This window comes from Garra rufa, chromosome 22 (assembly GCF_049309525.1).
Source record: "Garra rufa chromosome 22, GarRuf1.0, whole genome shotgun sequence".
Classification (NCBI taxonomy): domain Eukaryota; kingdom Metazoa; phylum Chordata; class Actinopteri; order Cypriniformes; family Cyprinidae; genus Garra; species Garra rufa.
Genome location: NC_133382.1, coordinates 14546289 through 14552577, shown reverse-complemented (window position 1 = coordinate 14552577; position 6289 = coordinate 14546289).

Below are 6289 nucleotides of genomic sequence, written 5' to 3'. Positions count from 1 at the left end.
AATCATGCTAGCGACTTGCTAGTCATGCTAAAATTATGCTAAAATCATGCTAGCGACTTGCTAGTCGTGCTAAAATCATGCTAGCGACTTGCTAGTCGTGCTAAAATCATGCTAGCGACTTGCTAGTGGTGCTAAAATCATGCTAGCGACTTGCTATTCATGTTAAAAATCATGTTAACAACTTGCTAGTCTTGCTTAAATAATGCTAGCAACCGCATAGCAACACCTTAGCAACCACCCTGGGTACCTTAGCAACCGCATAGCAACACCTTAGCATCTATTCACATTCAAACTATTTATATCTTCTAACTATTTATATCTATAAATCTATCTATCTATTTTCAAACTATTTATATCTATCTAGCCTATCTATCTTCAAACTTTATTAATCAAACTAAAACTATTTCAAACTGAAAACCTTTAAACTTTCTTTAAACTAAAAGCTTTTAAAACTACTTAAAACTTACTGGCTAGGCTTTCTCAAGCCAACTTAAAGTTTGCTAACAAACTTTTTATCTAGTTCTTCTTCTTATTATTATTTGTTTTACCGAAAAATTTTTAGACACTATCTCCTCCTAGACCGTTCAAGCTACATACTCCAAACTCGGGTCAGATCTCCATACTGTTCAGACTTAGTGTGCTATATCTTTTCAGACTGTTTTGAGTTATGGTTTTCTTAAAAATTAATATTAAAAATCATAAAAAGGTCCCATAGACTTTCATTGACCAAAAGCCCATGTCTGTTTGAACTATGTTTAATGTAAACTGCTAGAAGCCATTGATACTCAATTAAGCTTTAAACTATCTATCTATCTATCTATCTATCTATCTATCTATCTATCTATCTATCTATCTATCTATCTATCTATCTATCTATCTATCTTCAAACCTTATCTATCTATCTATCTATCTATCTATCTATCTATCTATCTATCTATCTATCTATCTTCAAACCTTATCTATCTATCTATCTATCTATCTATCTATCTATCTATCTATCTATCTATCTATCTATCTATCTTCAAACCTTATCTATCTATCTATCTATCTTCAAACCTTATCTATCTATCTATCTATCTATCTATCTATCTATCTTCAAACCTTATCTATCTATCTATCTATCTATCTTCAAACCTTATCTATCTATCTTACTAGTCATGCCAGAATCATGCTAGCGACTTGCTAGTCTAGCTAAAATCATGCTAGCGACTTGCTAGTCGTGCTAAAATCATGCTAGCGACTTGCTAGTCGTGCTAAAATCATGCTAGCGACTTGCTAGTCATGCTAAAATAATGCTAAAATCATGCTAGCGACTTGCTAGTCATGCTAAAATAATGCTAAAATCATGCTAGCGACTTGCTAGTCATGCTAAAATCAGGCTAGCGACTTGCTAGTCATGTTTAAAATCATGCTAGCGACTTGCTAGTCTTGCTAAAATCATGCTAGCGACTTGCTAGTCGTGCTAAAATCATGCTAGCGACTTGCTAGTCGTGCTAAAATCATGCTAGCGACTTGCTAGTCATGCTAAAATAATGTTAAAATCATGCTAGCGACTTGCTAGTCATGCTAAAATCAGGCTAGCGACTTGCTAGTCTTGCTAAAATCATGCTAAAATAAGGCTAGCGACTTGCTAGTCGTGCTAAAAAAATGCTAACGACTTGCTAGTCATACTACAATCATGCTAACGACTTGCTAGTCTTGCTAAAATTATGCTAGCGACTTGCTAGTAATGCTAAAATCATGCTAGCGACTTGCTAGTCATGCTAAAATCATGCTAGCGACTTGCTAGTCTTGCTAAAATTATGCTAGCGACTTGCTAGTAATGCTAAAATCATGCTAGCGACTTGCTAGTCATGCTAAAATCATGCTAGCGACTTGCTAGTCATGCTAAAATCATGCTAGCGACTTGCTAGTCATGCTAAATAATGCTAAAATCATGCTAGTGACTTGCTAGTAATGTTAAAATCATGCTAGCGACTTGCTAGTCATGCTAAATAATGCTGAAATCATGCTAGCGACTTGCTAGTCGTGCTAAAATCATGCTAGCGACTTGTTAGTCTTGTTAAAATCATGCTAGCGACTTGCTAGTCATGCTAAAATTATGCTAGCGACTTGCTAGTCATGCTAGAATCATGCTAACGACTTGCTAGTCTTGCTTAAACCATGCTAGCGACTTGCTAGTCTTGCTAAAATCATGCTAGCGACTTGCTAGTCATGCTAAAATCATGCTAGCGACTTGCTAGTCATGCTAGAATCATGCTAGCGACTTGCTAGTCATGCTAAAATAATGCTAGCGATTTGCTAGTCGTGCTAAAATAATGCTAGCGACTTGCTAGTCGTGCTAAAATCATGCTAGCGACTTGCTAGTCGTGCTAAAATCATGCTAGCCACTTGCTAGTAATGCTAAAATCATGCTAGCGACTTGCTAGTCATACTACAATAATGCTAGCGACTTGCTAGTTTTGTTAAAATCATGCTAGCGACTTGCTAGTCATGCTAAAATCATGCTAGCGACTTGCTAGTCATGTTAAAATCATGCTAGCAAATTGCTATTCATGCTAGAATCATGCTAGCGACTTGCTAGTCATGCTAAAATCATGCTAGCAAATTGCTATTCATGCTAGAATCATGCTAGCGACTTGCTAGTCATGCTAAAATAATGCTAAAATCATGCTAGCGACTTGCTAGTCATGCTAAAATAATGCTAAAATCATGCTAGCGACTTGCTAGTCATGCTAAAACCATGCTAGCGACTTGCTAGTCATGCTAAAATAATGATAGCGACTTGCTAGTCATGCTAAAATCATGCTAGCGACTTGCTAGTCATGGTAAAGTCATGCTAGCGACTTGCTAGTCATGCTAAAATCATGCTAGCGACTTGCTAGTCATTCTAAAATCATGCTAGCGACTTGCTAGTCATGCTAAAATCATGCTAGCAACTTGCTAATCATGGTAAATCATGCTAGCGACTTGCTAGTCATGCTAAAATCATGCTAGCGACTTGCTAGTCATGCTAAAATCATGCTAGCGACTTACTAGTCTTACTAAAATCATGATAGCAACTAGCTAATCATGCTACCACCCTGGGTACCCTAGTAACCTCATATCTATCTATTCACATTCAAACTATATCTTCTAACTATTTATATCTATAAATCTTTCTATTTTCAAACTATTTATATCTATCTAGCCTATCTATCTTCAAACTTTATCAATAAAACTAAAACTATTTCAAACTGAAAACCTTTAAACTTTCTTTAAACTAAAAGCTTTTAAAACTACTTAAAACTTACTGGCTAGGCTTTCTCAAGCCAACTTAAAGTTTGCTAACAAACTTTTTATCTAGTTTACCTTATAACCCTTTTTCAGTGAGGTGCAAAAGGTCCAATTGAGTGAGAAGAACGCCACAAGGCGCAAGCTGCGTCCTTCACAAAGCGCACACACCTGCCGACAACGGAAATGGGATGCGCTTTATGCAATCACTGTTGCGCGTTAAGTTTGTACCAAAATAAAAGTCCCTTCAAAGCTACTCCCTTCAAGAGGGTCAATACAATGCAGATTTCAAAACAGATTTTCAATTAGCAATCCTTTACATGCTGTGACTCTGGGCTAACAGGCATCTTGTGCTGTGGCTCTGGGCTGGCAGACATCTTGTGCTGAGGCTCTGGGCTAGCAGACATCTTGTGCTGAGGCTTTTCCACAACACCCACAGTAAACGGAGAACCGCTTAGCAACAACGCATATTCCATTAAATCTTTTAGGGAGCATCTGAATTTCCCTCCAGGCAACATTGGTTTAATTGACTCATTTACTCCAAAACGAAATAAGTCCTTTAAGAAGACTTTGTCAAAAAACGGTACTTCATTTGACAACTCACAGAATCGGTGAACATACTCCTCAATCTTTGAATTTCCTTGTTGCAGATGTAGTAGCTGGTCAACTGGGTCCATGGCTGGGGATGAAGCTGGTGGATCTGGGTAGGGCGAAGTATTATGTAACAATCAGACTCGACGACAACGTGGATAGATCCAAATGCAAGCTTTATTTTACAGATCGTGGTCAAACAGGCAGGGTCCAATACCAGCAAACAGGAATGTCCAGGGCAAGACAAAAGAGAAATCCAGTAATACAGGCGTGAGTCGAAATCCAAGTGAGCAGTCCAATGTAGCAAAATAAACAAGACAATGAGAGAAGGCAAAACTAAGATTAAGACTATGACTATGACTATGACTAAGACTAAGACTAGAAAACAAGGCAAAGAAACAAGGAAAACGCTTGGTAGAGTCCGCAAGAGAAAACAATACTTCGCACCGGTCTGTTTGGCATGGCCCGCTTAAATGGCTGCCAGACAGGAAATAACCAGAGAAGCAGCAGAGGGAGCAGCAACTGTCTGACTGGGTGAGGGCTCCCTCTGCTGGGCTGGCTTTACAGGCGCATTGGAAATACATGCCTCTATATACATTTCTGCAAACCTGAAAAAAATGTACCTATATGTCATATCACTGCAGTTTCCAGTTAAAATTCACACTAGAGGCAGTACAACTTTTTCCTTTTCACACATAGTATGATTTACACACAGAGTTTTGATTAATAAAGTCTAATTTTCAGACAATTACTACTGCAGAATATTATATTATGGTTTTATAACTTTTTTAACATCCTGCGCAATTTGAAAATTGATACTATTGAAAGTTATATGCATGAGTTTTCTAAGGTAGTCAGTTTGCTCGGTAGCTCACGCGATACGGCATTGTACTTGGGTGATGAAGAGCTCCGGTTAAAACTCAGTAAAACGACAATATGACAAAACAGCTAAAATCTGAATGACGAAGTGAAAATAGCATGGCTGCATCACAAAAACTTTTTTTAATCACTTTTGCATTTGTTAACACTATCAGTTAGGTTTAGGTTTTGGTTTGGGGCAGGGGATATTTCCAATAAGATAAAGCTTTACTTTTAGCGACACACCCCGGATATTTGTATACTAAACAGCTGCAATACATATCTCAAGCAACGTAATAAAAACACAGCAATACGTGCCTGTACCAACATAATAAAAACGTGCCAAGGTCACGTATTTAACATGTGTTTTAGCACCACTCTCTGGACATTTCACTTTGAAACATGCAGATTACAGTGTTGCAGAACTGTATGTAGAGGTAAGTTTCCAATGAGCCTGGGTTGGAAAATTATGAAGAACGACTGAAGACGGGTTGGAGATGCTTTTACGTTGCTTATAAGCCTTCTGCACATTACATGTATTTAAACAGCTTTCAAAAAATGGTGGGGATATCAACTTTGCTTGAAGATTTTAAATGCCAAGGCTTTAAAACACATGCAAATAAAGAAGTTTAATGAGGACTCTGCAGTGAGCATCAGGTCTGGCACTAAAAAGTGGAGAATTTACTTTTTATTTTATTAAATAAAAGTCTTTTATTTTGAAATTCATTAGCCTGAGCGGATATAGTGCGAGTACGCGATATACATTTACGGTTTATAAGAAGTTAGCTCCTGGTTTAAATGGAGAACAAGGTATTTTGACTTCTTGTTACCTGTTATCTTTATGTTGTTGTTTTTATTTTGTTTTTGTTGTAAGATTATTTGTTCGCTATTTGTGTGATATTTAGTTATGCTTAAGTGATAGTTTACTTATTTGTATTTGGTTTTGATATATGTTTGTTTCAAGGTTTACTTATTTTGTTGTTTGTTTGGTTTTTCTTTGTACAACTCTTAAGTTGGTCCTCTATCATTTTTTACTGATTAATGATGGTGTACGGCATCCAATGGCGATTTATGTGACGGATATGTGAATAAACCACGAGGATCATCAGTTGGATAGTGGAATTTTATTGAGCCAGGGAGCTAAAGTAAGAGCTTGCCATCGTTGAGGAACTGCTTCAAGGAAAGCCATGGTTGGTGAAGGAACTTTAATGTTGGCAGACTCGGCACGCTTGTTAGAAACAGTTACAGATTTAGTGGACTATTCAAGAGAAGAGAACTGTTCCAATCATTGTTTGGTGGATCGCAGTGAGTACCAAAGACAAAGAAATGGAGTTAATTTTGAAGGGACAAATCTTCTTGTTTGTCATACGCGATTTAAAGATTAATGGACATTGCTGAATTCACCTGTTAATGGACTAACGTTAAAGTATATTGAATATATCTGTTTTGCTTTCAAGAGTCAATGCCTTAGCGTATGTGATTAAAGTGAATTTGCTGAGCACATGTTATTGAATTAACTTTATGAATGTGAGTAGTGTTATGTAATTTTAGTGAATTGTAAATGTAA